We start from the raw sequence: 22926 nt of genomic DNA on the forward strand, positions 1-22926 counted from the left end.
ACCCATGCATTGGCCAGAAAAACGGACATCAGAACTGCCACGAATTATTTATTGGAAATACAGACTTATAACTAGGGATGTAAAACTGGTCCTGTCTATAAAGACTTGAAATCTGTAAAAATAGTCGATTTGATTATAAAATAATTCAAAATTTCTCTCCAACTAAATAATTTATCAAATTTGCCATCAATGAGCCAAAGTCAATTTCCAAAACCAACGGTTTCGCTTAGTTAAGTTCAATTCTCCTAACTTTTTATTAATAATCTACTTCATAATTCAGCCACTTCTAACTATACAAAAAAAAAAATGAACATGAATATACGCTTCAAATTTGTTATTTAAAATGAAGAGTAAACTTATGAAAAGCCATTTTTTTTAATTTGGTTTTTGTATTATCTTAAAAAAAGAAGATAATGTACAAGTCCAGTTTTTTTATGTTTTGCCTTTTGACCTCAAAATTATCAAAAGATAAAGAATCAAATTTATGACCTTTAAAATATTTTGTTAATGAATTTTTTAATAAGGAACTTTTCTGACCAAAGCAATAGTATTTCCTGACAAAAAAAATTACCGATTAGTAACGGTGATTCAAATTTCCCACTTTTCCCTCTCAAGAATGGAAAAATCGGAGCTAACCGTCGAGGCTGTTCAGTCAACCAGCATGCAAATATAACATGTCCGCCGTAAATTGTTGCTCTCTCGCTGGCGAGCAAACGTGAAAAATGACGCTTCCAGGTAATTTGTTTTCTTATTAAATGCGATTTAGTCGTAGGTTGCCGAGCGCATGGAAACGGCATTATTGAGGATTTTTTTCGCGCATGTTGATATTATTATGCGATGCAAAGGGACGGGTTTTTTTTAATGACTCGGCGTTTGTTTCGAAATTTATGCTCTGCGCTCCTCATTTACGCTCTGTCAGACTTCTTGTCGAAGCTTCTCTTGATGAGTTTTGCTATCGCATATATTGTATAAAGTACGAAGCATTAAACTACTGACAGAATTCATGTTTCAATTTGTTTATGTGCACGCAGGGGACAAACATACACGCGTCGCCTCCCGGAATCTTTTAAATTTTTTTTTTAAGTTAACCAATTTAAAATAAATTATTTCTATCAAACTGAAAATACATACTGGATATTATTCTTTAAATTTTAAAAAAAGTACAAATATTTATTTGAGGGGGACTAAACATAATTTATTTAAAAAATTTGTGACCTCTTTTGGCAAACATATGAATACGATATTGAGAATTAACAAAAATATATTGATTTCTATTTCAATGGATTCACATTATATAAGTTTTCAATTTTGTAAGGAAGATCTCTTGAATGAATACTTCAAATGAAGAAATAAATTTATTGTAGAATACAGAATTATGCAAAATTGCTATTCACAACTGAGCACCTTTTCAAAAACTTTGCTTTCAATTTAGTTATTATTTGCCCGTTTTGTTAAAATATTACTAAAAATGTTGTGAGTGTAGAAGAGAATAGAAGAAATTTTTAACGAACGTTTAAGCTTTAAATTTGTTACAAAAAATAATATTTTTTATCAAAATGAAAAGGAAATTTTAAACATTTAAATTATTATTTTCACAATTAAGTTCAATAATTATTATTAATATTAAACAATTTTATTTAATAAATTTAATTAATTTTTACTGTGGTAATTATTGTGATACAAATACATGATGTAATTTGTGATTTATTGTAAATTTTATTGAAATAATTAATTTTAATTTAATTAAAATTTTTGTTAAGCACATTAGTAGTTTTAGTAATAGAAAAATGGATCTTCTATTCTTCATCATTCTCCGTAAGGTGTTATTAGAAATTTGATATTACAAAAAATATATATCCCCTGTAATTAACAATAGAGAAATGATAATTAATATCAATAACAAGTAACAGTATAAATAAGAGCTAAAAAAAATTAAGGAAAAAATTGGCAAAAATTTTGTGAATATATTATGAACAAATATTAGAATCATCACTCCGTTTAGAACTTTACAGCAGCTGGTTGAACGGCGGAGAAAAATTTATATCCTCCTTATATTCACATTTGCGGCCATAAAAGGCAAGCAGCTTGCAAACATGCACAGTTGCACTTGAGCGCGGCCACGGCACTTCCGAAGCCGCGCTCATTGAAAGTAATGGCATGCAAAGCCGGCTGGCAGCTCGCGCACAATTAAATGCGCTAAATTTGGATATGCGCGCTACAGCTCGGCTCATTTCATTCCTCCGACGATGAATAAAATCCTCACTCACACTCGGCTGCAAATCGTTTGACGGCGACTTGAACATAATTGGTGGATATACAATTTTTTTGCGCGAGACCAAGAAGTGGCGGCGCGAATGAATGGCTGCGTTTTTACCGAGGGTGCTCATTACCGTAATTCACGTGTGTACGAAGCGTAATTGCCGCGTCCTTTCGTATTCAATAGAACGCAATTAATTCAAATTAATAACGTATGAGGTGCCGAAATTGTAATGTACAATGCGGCTAATGTATTTATTAAATACGCTTCTTTCTTTCTTTCTCTGCTCTTGCTGGGTGTTGAAAAAGAATCGAGGAGTGTGTTTGATTTATACATCGTGTGAGGCGCGTCTTGAGGTGAGATGGCTTTTATTGCACGCCTTATTTGATGCCGGTTGTAATTTTCAATTTAGATTTTCTACTGCCGTGGTCCCGATTTATGTGCGCGAGGTTCTTGAACTTGGGCAAAAAAAGACCCACCCTATAAATGAGCATTTTTATACTGTAGATGTTAATGTGCCCATTTTTACGACGAGACGTCCTTGACAGTCTCGCGTCCCCCAAATCACGCAATTGATTATCAACGCGGAAAAAAATCAGCATCCTCCTCTTTCATGTGTCACACTAAATTAGGATTTATTTTTATCTACACGGGAAATTTATCAAATTTTCGGCAAAATTCATTGTGATTTAAATACAATAAACGACAATTATGATCATTTTTTTTTCTTGATAAAATTCGTGTGTATATTATTTTTGGGGGGTTTGCATACATTCAGAAGACTGTTCGCACTCAAAACCAACATATCTGACATAAGTGTAATTTACAAGAATAAAAATTACAAGATGTTTTATAGAAGGTAATTAAAAAAACAGGCATATATTTGAAAAAAGAAAATTAATTCAAGTTAGGAATTACACAAAATTTCAATAGACTGATTTTCAAAATTCAAATTATTGTTATAATACTAATGATTTAATTTTGATTTAATAATGTGTAGGCTTTCATAACACAAAATCAAAGTACCATATTCCATAATAGTAGAATAAAATTTTTACTGTATTTTTTTATAACAACAATAATGAAGATGCACAAGAATAAAATATTTATTTATTTTAGAAAATTTAGATTTGTATCATTTAATTTCTAAAATTAACTAATTTACACACATTTTGTAATTTTAAAATTAAATTTAACAGAATAATATTATACTATTATTTATGAAAGCATGAATATTTTACAGATAATTATTATATATAAAGATAAATTAAACGTGTAAACATTGTATAATGTAAAAACAAAATTAAATTCCTTTCTTTGGATTGAGTGTACGATAAGAATTCACTACTATCCGGATTAACTATAATAAATTGCTTTCAACAATTGAATGTAATTAATGTTTGCTGTAACAATGTGGACAAGTAAACGATAATAATATTAAAATCTCCAGAGCCTGTCATTTTTTCAATGAAGTGAAGTGATTAACAAACCAGGGGAAATGCAGATTGAGGTATTTCAGCGAAGCAATCGCGATTTCACAGTGTCTGGGTGGCATTCACGAGAGGCCGGTCAGAAATCATCACCGGGGTTATTAAATTAAAACCTTGGTACGAGCTGCAATTACCAAAAAGTGGAGTTGTTCCTCCAGGCAATGGCAAGAACGGAAAATTATTCCGGCGAAAAATGCTTGCGGCAAATTTTTTAATCTGCTCGCGATTAAAGTTCAAATTTTATGATTTAATAATTATGATCTCGGACAATCTCAATCTTCTTCATTGAAAAATTTATGAAAATTTTTTTTGGATAAAACTTGTTCTCGTGTTTTGTAGGAGATTATTTATAATTTATTACTTGAAATCTGATAACTTGAATTATATTATAATCAGCACATACATTAATTAAACGTTTTGAAATGTGCAAACTGGTAATACAGTATCAACTGTTCTGCAGAAAATGCGTTTTAAATCAAAAATATAATACGGAAAGGCATAATGTTATTCATTATTTCAAGTTGGCGTGGACTCTTCTTGCTTTGTACAAGACATTTGTTAGGATCGAAACACCGAGCGCCGAGTGAAATAATAAATGTAAATTCAAATTACGCGCGATAAAGCGGAATTCGATTCGTTGTTGCGAGTGTGGAGCAAATTTTATTACACTGAGACAATGTCTAAAACGGCGGAGACCAGCTGAATGTGTATTATCCACATCAAAAATTACACAACTGGAAATAAACTAGTTTTTATATTAGCGGTTCTCGGGCAGCCTCTTCGTGTTTCTCCTGTGAAAATTACGAATATATTCAATAACAGTTCTGCGATTTTATTCTCGCTTTTGCATAATTTTTGTAAACTCGTGTCCAGCATGAACCTGTAAAAATTTCTCTGAACCTAAATTTTATTCTTGCAGATTAAAATATAGTCAAATGACAAAAATGGATTACACATTCAAAATGAAATATTAATAGACTAACCATGTTACAAGCAAAGCATATATATTAAAACAAAATAATATAATATTAATACATTAAAGTAACCTAATTCTATGTTTTATTTCAAATTACCATGTTATATTATTTACATTATTTTATTCATTTTAATTAATTGTAATTATTATTATACATTTTTATATATTTTCTGTGACTTTTTTAAAAATATTATCTACTTTGCAAAAAAATTCTTTGATTACTGTAATTTTTTTTTAACAAAAATTGTTTACCGGTCAACAAAAACCTTCAGAGTTGAAATTTCAATTGAAAAACTTAATTCGTCTAGACCTTCTCATAGAAGTATTTAAAAAATTATATTTTAATAATTTATGAAATAATGACAATATCAATATCGTTGAAGTGGAATATAGAGTGGAGAGTGCGTTGACAAGTATAGCAGGCCTTCAGCAACTCATCAAATTTTTTATGAATTTATTAATTTTATTTCTATCAAAACCTGCCCATTAACATAAAAGCAGCCTTAATAAGTTTTCATTAAGAAAAAAATCGTTGGCGGTCGGACAAAAACGGGCGCGTGAGAAAAATGCAGCATTTCGATAATTGAGTCATTCCGTCGGCGGGAACCTTTTGGCCAGATCTCGCGGCATTAAAATTTGACAGGCGGTAAAAAGGGCATTGACGCGCGAGAATAAGTCGCGGCTTTTCGCGGAAAGCTGCTGGAGTGTCTGGAAAAGCTGCGCAGCGAGAAAGAGTGAAAAGAAAAGCAGGAGGGATTTATCATCGGCCGCGGGGATGATTGATATACATTTTATGCTTGGAATTTGCATAAACATAAAGAGAGGTGTCCGTTTGAGAGCTGGGCAATCGAATAAAAGCTTTTGCCCATCAAACGCAATTTTTATTTATATTTGGAGAGAGACTGCGAGCTGAGAGATGATTTTCCCACAGCCCCGAAAGAAGAGGAGGAATTCCGCACATGCTCTCGGAAAAACAAACAAAAAGTAAGCGAAGCAGCGCACTCGCTCCTCTATTCAAATGACTTACGCGAAACCAGCTCCTGGCGGCGGGGGCCTGAGAGGGGCGGCCCCTCCAACGGCCCCCGCGAGTTCTTCGGAGGCGAGGCCGAGGAAGAGCCAAGCAGCTGGTCCCTGCTCTTTCTGCGCTCAGCTCGCGGTCAGTTGATTTAGTGCTGTGCCGCAGAAAACAACGTGCCGGCTCCAACAATCTCTCACTGACTGACTGACAGTCCGACGCGCTCCAACTTTCCAGGTGAGTTGAAATTTTCCAAAATATTTGTGATATCATATAAATAATTATCTCGCTTCAATAATTTTTCTACATCCGTTTCGCGGTTGCTGCTCTCTTTCCTTTTTCTCTTTAAAATAATTCAGGTGGTCAGCGGGCATTCTCATGATTTTCGCACAAAAGAGCGCCAGATTAAAAGACTGCTTTTTGACGTTTCGCGAGCGCCGCCTCGCTCTGCTTTGTTGTGGTGCACTCAACAGGTGGCACTCAATTGAGTATTATGTATGTGTGTTTGTGCATTTATACACCGCACTCTTTTTCTTTGTCCGCAAACACGACGGCGCGTATGTCCACATTCACGTGCAGGTAGGCCTGCGTGTGTGCAGCTGGTTTTTCGGCCTCGTCAAAAGCGATTGCGTTGAAAAAAGATCCGGCAAAGAGAGAAAGACGATCTCTTTCATTGCGACTTTTCAATGGGCACGATTTGCTAATAGGCCTCGGCGGCTGCTTTTGGCACTTTGAGAAAGAGACACGGCACAAATCGCCTTTTTGCTTTTGATTGTCCAATTTAATTGTTTGATTTAATTGTAATTGAAACTTGACAGAGTTCAAGTTTCAATTAAGTGATTTAGGTGGGGTTATTTTTAACAGCGGAATCTCTAGTAAAAAAAAAATCTTAAATTTTTCCTACTTCATTTTAAGATAAAATATTTATAATAATTATGCTGAAAAAGAATTTCCATAAGTCTGAAATATTCAGTATTAGGAAACCTTAAAATACCATTAATTTGTATCTCACATGTCATTTAATTTTTTTTAATTGCAACGTGATCTTGGATTATTATTTTCTGATAGAATTGCTCTTATAAAAGCCATAATCAAGCATAATAACGATTTGTTTTTTCAAGTATTGCAAAACATTTCTGTTATTATTTCATTCTTAACAATCGTGTTCAGAGAGGCAGTGAGTTGCAGTTTTCACCTTTTTTGAAAGGTAAAAACTTTATAGATTCAGGAGTAAATGCTAAAACTAATTTTCAAATAAAATTCACTGGCATTGATTGCAACTATATCTCGCTATATCTTAAAATAAACCAAAACTTTCCAATAAAACATTTAGTTCCAGAACCTCGATTAGACACTCTAATTTCTGAAATCTAATATAAATATCAGTCAAGGATTTCTTTCTATTTTTGAGCAAATTAAAATAAAATTCGTGAAATATAAACCAATTGAGCTTTCCAATTCAGGATTGAGCTTTAGAACTGCAATTTCCTTCTTTTTTGCAAGTCCCTTTCAAGGTTCTTCTTGTCTATTTTTGTGCAAATTTAAATAAACCAATCGCTGCTGTCGAACCTTCCTTTCACCATTTAGGAGACAATTTATGTCTATGCTAATCTAGCACGTCCGCAGAAAATAAAAATAAACAAGAGCATATTAAAGAGAGAAATACTTCACCAATTGCGTCATTTTGTAAATTAGTAAGCGAAAAACCTCAATAGATTGGCCTTGCCGTTTATTTTGGCGCTCTTTCATTTCTTAATTGAGTTTTTCATTCCACGAATTTTGCTTTTCAAATGCGCCAAATCGATTTTAACGAGTAAAAAGTGCGTGTCTGTCTCAAAAGTTGAGTCATCCTTTGACAATTAATTAAAATCTCGTTGGCATTCCGTTGGAAATCTCAGTAGTCATGCAGCTTCATTGACTGTACCTATACAAGTTGGCGGCTTTCCCGGAGAGAAAATGAAGAGGTGAGCCTCGTTTCGCGGAATGCGTGCCTCGTCTTTAATGAACATATTTAATAATTGTGAATAGCTTTCGAGAGCCGTCAGCAATTCCGAAGGGAAACAAATTTGTTGACACGCACAAATTAATAGCAAATCACGTTTTGCAAGAAATTTCGGTCCGAAGAAAGAAGGCCGGCTGCTGCGCGAAGAGAAGATTCGTAAAATGAGCACGAAGCGCCGCGGGAACGGAAAGTGGTCAAAGAGCGCGCGCGGGCAAAAAAGCTGCTTGCGCGAAACGGCGCGATTAAATTGATTTTGTGCATGTGCAGCATGCTGGATTTGGTCGTTACACATGCAGAGAGCGCACAATGTCTTTTCAAGCCAAACAAAATAAAAACATAAAACAAGAAGATGCGACAGGTTTGCAAATAGACTCGCGGGTATTGGTTGTCATTATCGTTTTTTGCCGCGGCCGGCCGGTCTTGGCAGTTGCTGATTTTATTAAATTGCTCTTTTTGTAACGAATTGAGAATATTCTCATGTGTGAATGAAAAGCGGCGGACAGATGTGACCGGTTTGCACTCTCTGCGAAACACAAGCGCGCTCGACATGCTTATTTATTTCCACTCACATCCCATCAGCAGTTTTGGGTGGTGCGCCGAGGCAGTTTCGCGCGGGCAGTGCGAAAACTATTCACTGCTATTTTATTTGAATACTTTTTCTACATAAACCGTGAAAATGAAAATTAATTTACTTGGATTAAATTTTTGAAAAATACACATGTAATTATTATTTTTAAAATACTTCATTTTCAAATATTAATATTTAATAACACTATTTTGTTATTTTTCTTTTTTAATTTGTTATTATGCATTATATTACTTTTCTTTGTTCACCACTTTTCTATTAGATCGCTTCAGAACGTTGCTTATAGGAAATTAAATTTGGGATGTAATATTTTGTGTTTAAATTATTAACCAAAGCAAGATCACAGCACTTTCGCCAAAGAAAAATGTAAATTAAATAGCATGTCTGGTGCCATATTTTAAACTGTGACGATTGACTGATAATAATTTAATGAAAATAAAGAATAAATTAACTGTAGTCAAGGTAAAATAATTTTTTTTATTCGCTAACTGACCATCTGCTATCAACTATATCTTGAAAAATTGAATTGCAATTATAATATTTATGATAAAATTGGAACTTTTAACCAAGCATGCATGGATTAGATGGGCTCATTTCAATTTGAAGCATTATTTTTTACGCTTGGTTTAAAAAATAAACCAGATTTTCATCAACGTTTGTTCAATTCATTACAGTAAATTAATCAAATTTAATTTTTAACAAACTTTCGAATTAATAATCTGACAAAGTTTTGCATTAAAAAGTCTCTAATCGTATTTATTTGAAAAATAAACTCACCAAACAAACGTTCGCTCTTTCAATCTTGAAGCTATGCACGGCGACGAGATGTTTTATTCAATAACACTTTGGAAAAGACAACAAAGTGCATTCATTTAATTTTTCTCTCACAGCTTTGATAAGAGCTACCTACAATTTCTTTCATTCATCAATCAAGCACCTTCATTTTTTCAATAAGAACCTTATGATTCTTTGAACGGTACTCGCTGGTCATCAATCAATCTTGTGGCACGCGGTGCTCGATCACCCATACTAGCACTGCCCTGCCGCTCTTTCACTGATGCCACTCTAAAATCGGAGGCCCGCGCCTTTTTCGGCCTCGCCTCACCTTATAAAATATTCTAATCCGCCAACAATTTCTGATAAAAAATGTCACTCCGATTGAGTATTTGTGAGCGTCGTAATCGATAATTAGTGTTCGAGAATGAAAAAAAAAGATCTCATTTCAAAATTCTGCCAAGCGAGACTCGGATCGAGAGCAGTGGGCGAGTTTTATTTATTGATGCCGCGCGGCAATTTCAATTTGTTACATCTCAGCTCTTTGGGCGGAAAAGAAGGTGAAATTACATGCTGCGCTACACGCATTTTAATACATTTTAGACGAACACGAGAAAATAACGCCTTGTTATTTTCAATTGCGCACTTTGCTTTAATTGGACGTATATGCAGAGAGGATATTTGCTTTGACGGATGAAGGAAGAATTTCGTTCAAGAAAACGAAAATGACATCTTAGCCGTGTTTTAGACGATACAATCTTCTCATTATGGTTCATCGTGTTTGATGTTTTGATATGCAAAATTTTCCTGATAGAAAACGCCTTGATTCATTCTTGAAATCCCTAAACAGAGCTCACCTTTGAAAAGAAAGATAAGAAGCATTGTTAAGGCTAAAAATTTCAGAAGATGAATACCTAAAATTTTATTACAAATATTTAAATTTTAAAACTGCTTTTTATTTTTTAGTTAGGAGAAATAAAAAAATATGCTATTTAATAATTACTATTTTTAGTTACCGAATAGCTGATTAAAAATGTCGGTCAGATGGCGGTTAACAATATAAAATCTTCGCTCAAAACTTGATTTATTTTTAAATATATTAAAAAATTTTAACAATAAAAAATAACCAAAATTGAAAACTGGGCCTTCAAATTCTAAAACTATATTGATTAACATTCTTTATATTAGAAAAATGATGAAGTTCAATGTTGGTAATAATGTTAAACTGAATGAATAACTATTTCTTGCTAAAAACTTATACATTTAATTATATAACTAAAAGTTTTTACTGTTTCCAACTTGCAATCAAATTATATACAAATTTTTTAATTCTTATTACTGATTGGGAGAGTTATTGCTCAGAGGCAAAGATCCTGTTTGCAAATATTTCTTTCCATTTTTTGTTTTTAAATTGCAAAAAAATGGAGATTTATTGAATTTGCATGCATTTATCTCAAAATATCATTTTTCCCTCTAAATTACGTGCGTATCTCTCAGAGATCAGATAACTCCATTGCACATATCAGTGGTTAAGTTTTCAGAAAGAATGATGCGCTCGTTATCTGTGGAAGCAACGAGCCGAAAATAAAAACACGGCTCCTGTCATGACCTTTGCGTGAATTATTAATACCTTTTTACGATTGCGCTTGTCTGTGTGCAGTGCGGACGAGAGAGAGAGAGAGAAAAGAAAACAAGCTAACTGGCAGCCAGATCATTCCACTCAATAATAATGGTAATGAAAAAGATCTGGCCGACCAGTTTTTTTGATTTGCAATTATGCTCCATCAACGTTTACGAGAGCAAGATTATATTTATTTAATTTTTCCAGCACTTGTGAAGTGCCGACAGTAATAACAATTATCCCCGCGCCGAGTCATGAAGCAATTTCCAGCACTCGCGGCCGCCGCCGTGCTTGTGAATGTATATGCAAATGATAATTATGATATTTTCGCATGTCGTTATGTTGGATTGTATGCAAATATACAAAACATTTTACCGCACTTTTCTCTCAGGTGCCGGCCAATTATGTCGCTCTTGTCTTCTCGCCTCGCATTTGATGAAAACTTGAATTTTCACCCAAGGAGCAATTTTGGTGAATTTATCAAAAATTCTCTCCAATCTGTAACAAAATTTAGAAGAAAATCCCGGTGATTCTACGTTGTAAACATAAGTGAAATTGATGCTGAATATTGACCTTTTTCTTAGAAGGTAGTGAGTAAAGTAATTAAAAATTTAGTCATAAATTTTCTGCTTAAACGTATACACTCATTGACTTCTTATACAAACGTTTGTTTAGCAATTTGCCAGTTGCACTCAAGAGATTACAATCATCATTTCGTTCGAATGGCTGTTGAAAGACAGCAAAGCTAATGAGACTTTTAATGAAGGTGATTCAATCTCCGCTTTTCACTGCTTCACTTTACGGATTGTTTATTCAGAAAAAAATCCAAGGCAAAAAATGCAAATGAAAGAATCACTTAACAATGGAGTTTTAAAGCGTATTTTAAATCTCGAATTGAATAAAAAAAATATAATAATAATAAAATAGCAAATCAAAATACTGAACAATTGCATTGCTATAAAGTTTTTGGCGACGACAATTTAGCCAAAAATATTTGCGTTAAAACAATTATGAAATAGCTTTTTTTTAATAATGAAGATAACTAGGAAAAACTACAATAATTTAGCATTATTCTTTTTTTTTTTTAAATGTTTCTATAACAAATTCAAAATACAATATTGCCTTTTTAGGTCACGGTCCGCGACCTTATATCATGTGCAAAAATCAGCAAATTTTACAAAAACCACATTTTATAGTTTAACATAAAAATAGCACTAAATAAAGATAATCCAGGCTTAATCAAAAGGATAAAAAATAAATAAAAATAATCTTCTTATACTTCAAACGGTGACCTGCGGGCTGCACTATGCTAAAAGAAATAGGATTAATTGCTTAAACTCGATTTACATAAAGATGATCAGAGTCAAGACGGTGAAAGAATGAAAATGTTTTCTTTCAACGATTTACACTAAGTTGAGTAACATCGGAATAAGTTTGTAAGTTTTCAAACGACAAATGGTAAAGACTGAATGAATTGTTCATTTGTTAACCTCTCAAGTAAGAGAGCGTTTGAAGAAACAATAACAAAAGGTTGTTAGAAAATCAGTGTAGATAGTTGCTGGGTAGTCTGTGAATGCTCCCATTTAGTAGCGTCAGAGCTCATTTGAAAGCCCGCTGGAAAACCGAGTGTAGTTCCTTTTCCCATGCCTCCTTTTCTAGCTAAGCCGCTTTGCCTTGGAATCGGTCGTTCCATCAGATGAGCTCGAAAGTCGATTAAATCGCAGATTCCGCGTAGAAATGATGCAACAAAGGAGAAGCAGAGATTCCGATGAGGGAATATTAATAGTGTTCATTACAAAGAGATGTGTGCTGATAAAAACACGTACAAACACACAGAGCAGCTAATGAAAGACAAAGCGTGATTGTTGCTTTTATTAAAAATTAAGGCAGCTCGGCGGCGGGACAATGGGTCTGCTTGCGGGCGAGCGAGCGAGTTGAGCGACGCCGCCGACAGTGCATTCCACCTGGCGAACAAACTCTAGCTCGGCTCGCTGCCTTTCTGATTAGAGGCCTCGGGCCAGACTGGCGAGAGAGAGAGAGAGAGAGAGAGAGAGAGAGAGAGAGAGAGAGAGAGAGAGAGAGAGAGAGAGAGAGAGAGAGAGAGAGAGAAATGCTTGCTCAGAGAGAGATCATCGCCCCTGTCGGAGAAGGCAGACCACCCGCACAACTCTGCTGCGCTGCCTCGCTCTATAAATCAAGGGGTTATGTGTTTTCCTCCTCTTCCCATTTCTCTCTGTGCAGCTCTTTTTGCAGTATTAATTTATATGAACCGACTCTTCGACTCTTTAATTGCGACGAGATGCATCTCACTTCGTGGCAAATTACGTGGAATTATCTTATTTGAGCGAGGAAAGCAAGCGATGTGCTCTGTATCGCGATCGGGATTTATTTCAACTTGTCGCAGCCGACGATCAAACTTGAATTTCTCATTAGCGAATGGAGACAATGTGGATTTAAATGCCCCCGAGCTCAATAAAGTTTCCAACGGATCCTTCAGAACGGCTCTTTAATTGTAGATTAAGTGGACTTGAATCGAAGTAGCTTTAATTGAAGAAGAAAATATTAAAATCTACCATCAATTAATGAAGAATATACATCTTATTGTTGAAAATGTATGCAGAAATTCTTGCACATTACTAATAATTATCAAGAGATGTGGGAAAAAAGTTAAAACAAATTATAATTATACATTTTTTTTTCAATTTTGGTTAAAAATATCTTTTTTTCCAAAACGCAAGTCCCATTTTTAGGGTTAATGTTTAATTTTTTTGGAAAGGAAAATACAATATAATAATCAATAAAAAAAGCTGTATCAAAATCGAGCAGAGCTCTAAAATTATTTTCTTGTGGAATAAATCCAGAAAACATTCAGATCAGGTTTAAAGTGAAAAAATTAACTAAAACACTCAAAGTTAGTATTAATATATAATATAAAAAATGTGTTTTGTAATTAATATTAAGCATAATAATACGTTTATGTTTATTTTCTTTTTATATTAATTTGATTAAACTTTTTAGTTAATTTTATTTATTTGATATATCTTTTCACACGTTTATTCATTATCTATTATATTTCATTTAATTGAACAAATTAGTCGTTCTAAAAGAATAAATTATTGAAGCGTGCAACCATTGTTGTACTCTTTTGTTAACACCAAATAGATGCTTCATGATGATGGTATTGTAAATTAAAAAATATATAATATATACTCTACAGAATGAAGTTTTCATAGGGAATAATATAATAGCATAATGTAGATCACAATGCATATCTGATTATAACTGTGTTTTTTATGATTTTTTTTTTCAAACTTCTTATGTAAATTTATATTGAATAAAATTGATAGTTAGAACATTCAAATTGTATAATTGCCATTCTCTTACATTTATTCATATAATTAATGATCCTTTCAACAGCTCATATAATTATTATCCCAGCGCCTCCCTGTGCACGCTGCCCGCGCTCCATTCTTCCAAGTGCACTTTCTGCACGAGATGCCAGCAACTTTTGGCATCCTTTGCATTCTGTCCGTCCTGCACATACAAATTGCTGTGGGCCCGGCGTGCGCATATCAAATTTATGATGTTTCATCGTCGCGAATGGCGTGGATTATTATTATTAAAGCCCACTCGATGACGGCTAAAAAAAACGCATTCAAATGATTCATCTGTGCGGCGACTAACACCTGGTCCATATTATTCTTAAGTGACTTGATGAGATGCGCATTAATCACTCCCACGGCGATCTCGCTCGCTCAAGAGAGACGCTCAATAATTCTCTTTGATGTGCGTGGAAAATCGTCGCAGCCTCCGCTCGAATCAATTGAATTCTGCATTTAATCGGCGTGTTTTATCTGTTCATTAGTTATGCGAAAGAATGGAAATAACGCTTGCTTTTCGCCAACGAGCTTAATCACCTCGTATTGAGTGTGAGAAGAATTTAAGGTGGAATGGAATAAGTGTGGTTCACATTATTTTATAAACTACAAATTTTGAATTGTTTTTAAATTTTAATTTTCAGACTGATTTATCCACACTTCAGTTTACGATCTTGTTGCAAAAACATTATTTACCAATATTAAATATCTTTTAAGATGAATAATCTGGAAATAAAATTTAAGAAATTTTTTAGCGTACTAAAAATTAACTTGGGAGTTATTTTTGAACTTATTTGGATTTTGAAATATTAATTGTATTTTGCGGTATTTTGTTTCAATATATTTGAATAATTAAGAGTAAATAAATTTAATATTATAAAATTCAAACGTAAGGAATTGAATGGTTTCTAGAAAATTAAATTTGTAAAGAAGATAATATTGTATATATTAAAAATTATTAAATTTTATTTTATTTTTTACACTCTTGAACACAATGTTGATAGCATCATGGCTGGGCTAATAAATATTTTTTATCATCAGGTCAAAACCGATCTAAATTAAAATAATTTAACAGAAAATTTTAACTTTAACTTATTCCACCTTAAAATTCATGAGAAAAAATGACATTCCAAAATCAATTTGGAGCGTCTGAATGGGAAAGGAAATTGAATTATCCCGCCGGCCTGGTTTTGAAGTGTCCGAAATGTGCGTATATCAGAGTTGAAGATCTCTTTGAACAGAATGCATAAATTTTTGTGCAGAGCTGAAGCTGACTTGAGAGATGTCGGAAGGTGATAAGCTAATAGTGGCCATAAATCGTCGGTCGCATTCGAGTGGCTGCTTATCGAGTGCGCGAAATTCGGCACGGACGTTAATTTATGATAATTGCACGCCAATTAATGGTGAATGAGAGAGAGTGCGTTAATAATGGATAACGGCGCGGACGATTTCTTCTTCTCTCTTCTTCTTCTTCTTCGCCGCGGCTGCAATTCATTGCTCTCGCAACGACCCATTAATTAGAGCAAATCGCTCTTCCTGATGTGATAATTACGCGGCGGAGAGAAAAGCATCCTTTTAATGCACATTTATACAGTACTGCCGTGCTAAAGTAACAAACCACCTCTGAAAGTCTCTTGAATGGCTGTCAGTGCAGGCTCTCCGCAGGTATAGAATACGAAGTGAGAAGGCAACTTGTCTGTCTGCTAAATCGAGCGATAAACGTCGGAAAAACTGACGGTCGTGCTGTTTTTATGGCACCGCAACTCCTTCAATTATACTTTGAGTTATTTTTAGCCCTGAAGGTCCTCGCAGGGTTGAAAAAAAATTATTGACACTCAATATATTGAAAGATTCTCTCTAGAAAAGTATTATTATTCTTAAAATCAAAAGAACACAAAATTCGATAAATGGAATCAAATTTGAGGACTGGAAACTCGAATAGGTGTTAAACAGGGGTTCGTTAACCTTTCTGACAAAAGAACCGTTGGTTGCAAATTCACAAAATTTGATTAAATAATTCAATATTTACTAATATTGATAATTGCAAAAATAAATAACAAGTAACATTGAAATCAACGCAAATTCAAATTCTTTTGCTGGGAAAAAGTGAATCTTTTGATGAGCCTCAGCTTCAACTTTTGACCCTTCGATATGCGAATTTTTAAATTGAGATTTCAATTAAAGTTATAAAAAATTTATTTTATCTAATTCAAGCAAAAACTTTACTGAAAACGCCATTCTGCATATGAATGAATTTATTTTTTTTCATTTAATTTTGAATTTGTGTAGAATTAACGAGGTGAGGGAAAACCACCATAAAATTGAAGCGGCGACGGCTGCCTGCTGAGATTATCCAGCGGTCTCTCTCACAGTTAACTCTACATGAATGAAATGCAGTCAAGCAGCAATTTCGCTGCATAACCGATCAACAATGCTCTCGATCTCAACTGACTTTGTTGCGAAATGTATCAAAAAGCTAGTTTAGCGTGGCAGTTACTTGGAATGAAAGCTATAGTCTGCACATAGTCTGGGGAAACCCACTGCCAAAATATATATTACACGTCATTGTATGTATAACCACAGCCTTTAGCGTGTGAACGAGGTAATTATATTTATTAGGAAATTTTTGAAGCCAGCTAAATTAATCATTTTTCGATATTTTTAATATTTCTATTTCATTATTATAATTCAAATTTCAGTAAAGACTGCCTCCTCCACTATTACTGATAGTTGTATATTTCTCATACATTTAGCGTCATACTTTGCCGCAATAATATTTAAACGTTAATTTGATATATATGTACAAAATGAAAGCTATTTCCTGCCTCAAAATCTTAATATGGAAAAGTTCAAATATTTTTTTTTATTTTTTAATCAGTTTTGAAACATTAAAAATAAAAATAATAAAATTAAAAGCAAATGATATAGAATTTTGCATTAAAAAAATAATTAAATATTAATATTTTATTAACTATTAACATTTTCACAAAAAGTAAAATTAATTTTTTTATTAAAGAATGTCTTCTTAAATGACTACCATTTTTCATTTGACTCTTATATTTTGTTTTATAATAATTGAGAAATCCATAAATTCAATACAAATTTTCACCAATTAAAGAAGATAGTAAAACAACAAACAAACGTTTTCTCGCTTTTTCTTTCAAAAGTAGCTCATTATTTAAGTAAAAACAATATAACAACAACAAGTATTCGATAAATTCATAGATTTCTTCAAGTTTAAAAAAAAAATCAATGTCATAATTTAAATTTATTTTTATTCCTTAAATTTTTTCCACTTAATAATACCAGGGTAAAACAAAAATCTTGAAAGTAGCTGCTCCAGCTCATTTCCACTCGAGCCAACAATAATTCAAAACAAAAGCTGCAGTTTATCTGATCCAAAGAGTGCGCGCACGGCAAAGGTAAAAAGGTTATCAGGCCCCACGACATTACGCTATAATTCAAATTGGTGGTTTAAGTCTGGTAGCCGCGAGAGAAAATTCAGAGAAACGTACGCACATGTTATATGACAAGTGACAGACACGGTTTTGCTTCTCTGCTGCGTGTCATATTTTGAGAGAGTTGACGCCGACCGAGAACTCGAAAAGCGGCAGCCCAACCTGTCCCGACGTAATCTCGTGTGCATATTTAATTTTGGGCGCGCACGCACACTCAAGAATTGAATTCTTAAGGACCAGTAAGGACAATAAAGAGCTGCTGCTAAAAAGAGGAGGAAAGTCTCGTCAAAAATACCAAATTCTTATTTTTTTGTTGAAAATGTATAATGACGAAATCATTGAAAATTGTGATGAATGATAATTCATTTTCATCTAAAATTTATTCTCGTGATTTTTTGTTTTCTTGAAAGTAGATAAAGGAAATCAATAATTTTTTTAAATTAATTTAAAAGTAGTTGAACTAAAATTTTTAAATGATACCTTATTGACATTTTTGATTAGAATGTCCAATTTTTTTCAACGATGTTGTTGTAAAGTTGTGTTTTGACTATTTCTAACGTTTTTTTTTCATACAGTATCAATATTAAGTTTTAAATTAGGGTAAAAGTTAAAATCCTATACAAGAAATAAAAATTTGAAGGAAGCTTAAAAATTAAAATGCTCCAAAAATGTTTCAAATAAAAGTTCTAAATTTAGAAAAAATAATAACAAAATTACAAACCACAACGTTTATTGTTTTAATTATTTAGAAACAGAATGAAACAATTTGCAATTATTCAAATTCTAGAGCGAATTGAAACAGTCTTTTCCGCAGTCGAAAGGTAGCTCTTGAATAAATTCCTACTCGAAAAGAGAATAAAGCGAGCGCTGCGCTCCCGGATCTGGAGAGGCGCATGTTCGCGGCCTTGTGTTGGTGAACACGAAGGCCGCCGGACGCGTGCTTGCTTCTTTGGCGAACCCGCGAGACGCCCCCACACACCACCCTGACTAGCTCCTTCTCCATCTGCTCCAGTTTCGTCTGCTGCCGGACACACCGTGCATATATTAATCATTTTATTCTTTTTTCCAAGCAAATCCTGGTTGAGAATTCTTCATTTTTTACGTCCGACCGCGCTTATTTGTCTCGTTGCTCGTGTTTTATCGCGTGAACTTATCTAATTGCAAGAGAGCTGCTGGTCAGATGTGTTATTGAAAGTATTAGAGGGACGAGCATCATGCATGACGAGCGTGTTTCGATTATTATATAAAAATTTCTATATAAGCGAGAGATCTCGTGCTGTGTAAAATTGAATTCATAAATAAAGTGCATTGTGACTGGGAATCAGATTTTCTTTAACAGTGTGTCTCGAGATTAAGCATCTCTCTCTAAAAATATAAATGTTTTATCCGCGTGCAGTGCGCGTAACTCGAAATAAATGCAAAATCATCAATATAAAGGATATGCGGGCGGACTTTCTGCGCAACTTCCAAATAAGGCGTATGACAGATTAGGCTTGACTGAAATTTGCCTTTCGGCAAATCTCCTTTGAAAATTTATTTGAAAGGGCAGCCAATTCAAGAAGTGCGGGTAAAAAAAATCCGTTTTCATCATATTCAAAACGCAACTCGATTTTTTTGTATGGATCTTTAAAATAAAATTCTTTTATTTATACACATAACTTGGAAGTTTAGTAAAAATAATTTGTTTCAAATTTTTTTATCAAAATAAATTTACTTAAATTAACTTACCTTTTCAAAAGTTAAAATTACTGTTTCAGAAATGATTATTTTCTAGACAATATTTGCTTAACCCAATAATTACATCAATTCAATAATAAATATTAAACCCATATCACTCAGAGCTTATTTTGCTGTTGCTTGTATTGTCATATTCTTGTAATGCTTATCGTTAGAGTAAATAAATTATATTAAATTAATATTCAAATCATTTAAATGCTTATAAAAGCGTTTTAAGAATACTTAATTTAATTGTTAAAGAATTGAAAAGAAAATCAACAATAAAAATAAAAAAATAAATAAAAATATAACTGTATTACAAGATAAAAAAAATTATTAATATAACTATTTTTTTTTAAAATAATAAAATTGTTTTATTTTTTAAGTTGTTTTTTTTTTAAGTCTCGCTCACTTTCTGGAATTCAGGACACCTCTCTTTTGTCGTCCGCCTTGTCAGTCTGCGAGGCATAGTCGGGGCCGAGGATAATTAGCGCAAAATTTATGGCCCAATAAACAGCACGTCGCCTCGTCTGCAGCTCTGCTTTTTCGAAAAGTCGTTTTTGGAGTTACACGCAGACAATACGCGCGCGAGATGGAATATAATGTAAATTCGTGGTGACCGTGCATAGAAAGGAGGAGGCACTCGCAGGGAGGAGGAGGACACACGTCCCAAGTAATAACGCTCGGCCAACTTACTTGCAGACATTTAGCACTTTGCACCGAGACAGAGATGCTGCGCCTAAACGGAGCAAAGGACGCGCCCACTCGCAATAAATATTACACCAGAAAAAAGTGCCACACACGTTTAAAGCGATCTCAATTTTACAACGTGCAAGTTGCGATCATTTTCAGTCGTGATAAATTTGAATATTTTATTGAGAATTTCCCGAACAAAATTGAAAAATCGTCACATAACTTCAAGGACATAAAAACTTTGCCCAAAGAAAACTTCTCCAAATGCGTTTTTTGCTCTGGGCGTGTCCAGCATACATATTTGAAAGTGTGTACTTCTTAATTTGGACGAGAGAGAGACACGTCTCTCTCTTATTAATCCTCCAAATGGGCGCGTTTTTTTTCGCCGCAACTGAAATATTACATGACGGGCGGTAATAACTTAATCCTGCTGAATTCCAAATGCTACATTGTTTCTTTGTACGTTTAATTAAAGCTCTCTGTTAATTGCAGTGAGTTTTTTTTACTTCGCCAACTTGAATTCCGAGAAAACTCCTTTACATAAAATTGCCCAGGAGAGAAATACAAACGACGTACCCTGTGGGAACGTATATTAAATTGACATGCAGAAATCCTGAAATGAAGTTGGTTGCTTTTTTTCTACGTCGAAAGCCGCATACCTGTGGCTGCGAGCCATGCCGTGCAGCGAGTGCATTAGTAGGCGGGCGACTATTCAGCCAGACTCTCTCTGGGTTCGGCCACTCTATACAAATGACAATGTCCGCCTCTACACACAAAAAGCCACGCTCAATAAAATATATATACATCTGCATTCAAATCTTGAAAAAGTAATAAATTATAAATATAAATACTTCTCGAAAATTCTCTATTGTCTCGCAAATTGACGAAAAATATTTAAAAATTTCCATTAAATTCTAATTCCTCGAGCCAGTCAAGTCGTGCTTGTGTCTAAATTGCAATTTAACGTGACCAGGAGAGGCCTGAAAGAAAGAAATTCCTCTTGAAATACCTGGGAAATTTGCCAAGGAAGTAAGTAGTCTTGGTATTTTCTTTTATTCCAAGCAATTGCTTCACCGGTGCTCTCAGCACGTAAGCAAGAATTAGAATAGCTTGTTAATTTTTAATTCTTGAAGTTCATAAATTTGGATAATAATTTCCCCCTGCAGGAATCTAAAAAACTCTACAAGAATTTTCAATTTGAAGCCAAATTGTTAAAATGTAATTGAAATTTTCAGCTGTTTAAAGCCATTCTGAACAATTGATTTTTTTTTTAATTTATCAATGTAGAAATATGTAAATCATATATAATTTAAAATCATTGCTTTTCTCTAATTTCATTAAATTATTTTAAGTTTGAATGGACCAATATCTGATAAAATGATTAAAAAAAATTGAAATGAACATTTTCCTGGTTGATTCCAGTTGATTCTTTATAAATCAAATTCTCATATCTTTCTTTTACTCGATATTTTTTAACTTAAAACTGGATATACGAGAATAAAAAAATTGTAGAAATATATTAATATTGCTATTTTTGGTCCGAAACTAATGATTTTTAAGTATAATTTTTAATATAAATCCAGCCTTACAACTTTTGTAATTTAATGCAAACGCACCCAAGTTGATAATCGATTTAGTAAGGAGCGAGTCAAATCAAAGTGAATATAGCAGCAAATCACACGTTAGTGGGCACAATTGAAGTAAAATTTACGCCTGAAGACGATATCGAGCCTTGTATTATTTCTACAGAAAGCAGCGAAATGAAAAGCAATCACGACGAAGTGCGCCGGCACCGGTGCAGGTGCGCGCCGCTGCAAATGATTGATCCGCGGAGGTCATCCACCTGCGAGGTGGCGAATTGAATTGAACAAAAAAAATGTGTTTTCAATAGATTTGGAGGCGCGCGCGCGACTTATTGATATCGAGATACTGACCAGGATGGAGCGCTGAAAATAGCGCAAATAAAAATACCACCCATTGGGAGCAATTATTGGGTGATTGGCGCTATCTGATAGAGATCGAGACGGATCTAGAGGAGACCAAGGTTGAATCCACCGACTCCTCCCGACACACCCTGACGCGCTCTCTCAGGTACTACATGCTCAGGTTCACTAGCTCGCACAGTCCCCTCTCTCATCTCGAGCAGAGCACTGCCTGCTCACTCTTGAAAAATCACTCCGATAGTTTCAATTGCTCCGAACAAGTGAGTGGTGTTCGCGTCTCTCCTCATCGATCCGTGATATATTGTGCGTCTTTTCCTCCAAAGTGGAAAACTTAAGATAGCACCTCTAGGATTGTGCATAGTTTTAATGCGTGTTTGGAAACAAGGCGAAATTCCAAGTAAGAAAAATGAGAAAAACAGACACTTTGCCAAACTGTAGCCGGCAGACCGCTGCGCACTGAAGCTCGGCCGGTTGCATAACTAGCAAGAGACAGAAATTTTAACCAGACGTAAAAATTAATTCCAATTTAAAGCAGTCTAGTGGCTTAAATTTGTGATTTTATTAATAATTTCATTTTAAATTGTTATAATCAGTCAATATTTAGTGATGAATTGAGTTCAAAGTTTGCTTTTTTGGAGATTTTCTCAATTATTTATTGCCTGACACAAAAAATTAATTATCTGCTCTACTTTTTCCGGCTTTTTTTATGACGATCATCGACTTAAATCACCTCTATCTTAGGAATGTCTAAACTCCATCCGATATTAAATCAAACCTTCTGCAAAACGAGCGTGTCAGTTAATCAAGAGACGCTTCCAAAACTTCTAAAATTAAAAATTGATACAAAAGCTCTTAAAGTTTTAGTTTTAGAACGAAATTATTTTAACGCTTTTATTTTTTGCAAATGGATTTATTGTTTATATCTTGTAAACAATGTAATTTCTTATTAATTTAACTTATTTCTGAGTAAATCATGAAAATCCTTTGGTATATTGTCTTGTCCAAAATCAATCAAATA

General features: G+C 33.8%; 1 protein-coding gene across 1 annotated transcript in view; it reads right to left on the reverse strand.

The window, feature by feature from the left end:
- The window catches only part of LOC132193737 (protein dimmed), a 75705-nt gene that overhangs the window by 52335 nt on the left and 444 nt on the right, over positions 1 to 22926 (reverse strand). The gene's annotated exons all lie outside the window — the stretch shown is intronic.

Source organism: Neocloeon triangulifer, unplaced genomic scaffold (genome assembly GCF_031216515.1).
Source record: "Neocloeon triangulifer isolate White Clay Creek 2 clone unplaced genomic scaffold, ASM3121651v1 ptg000004l, whole genome shotgun sequence".
NCBI classification, from domain to species: Eukaryota; Metazoa; Arthropoda; class Insecta; order Ephemeroptera; family Baetidae; genus Neocloeon; species Neocloeon triangulifer.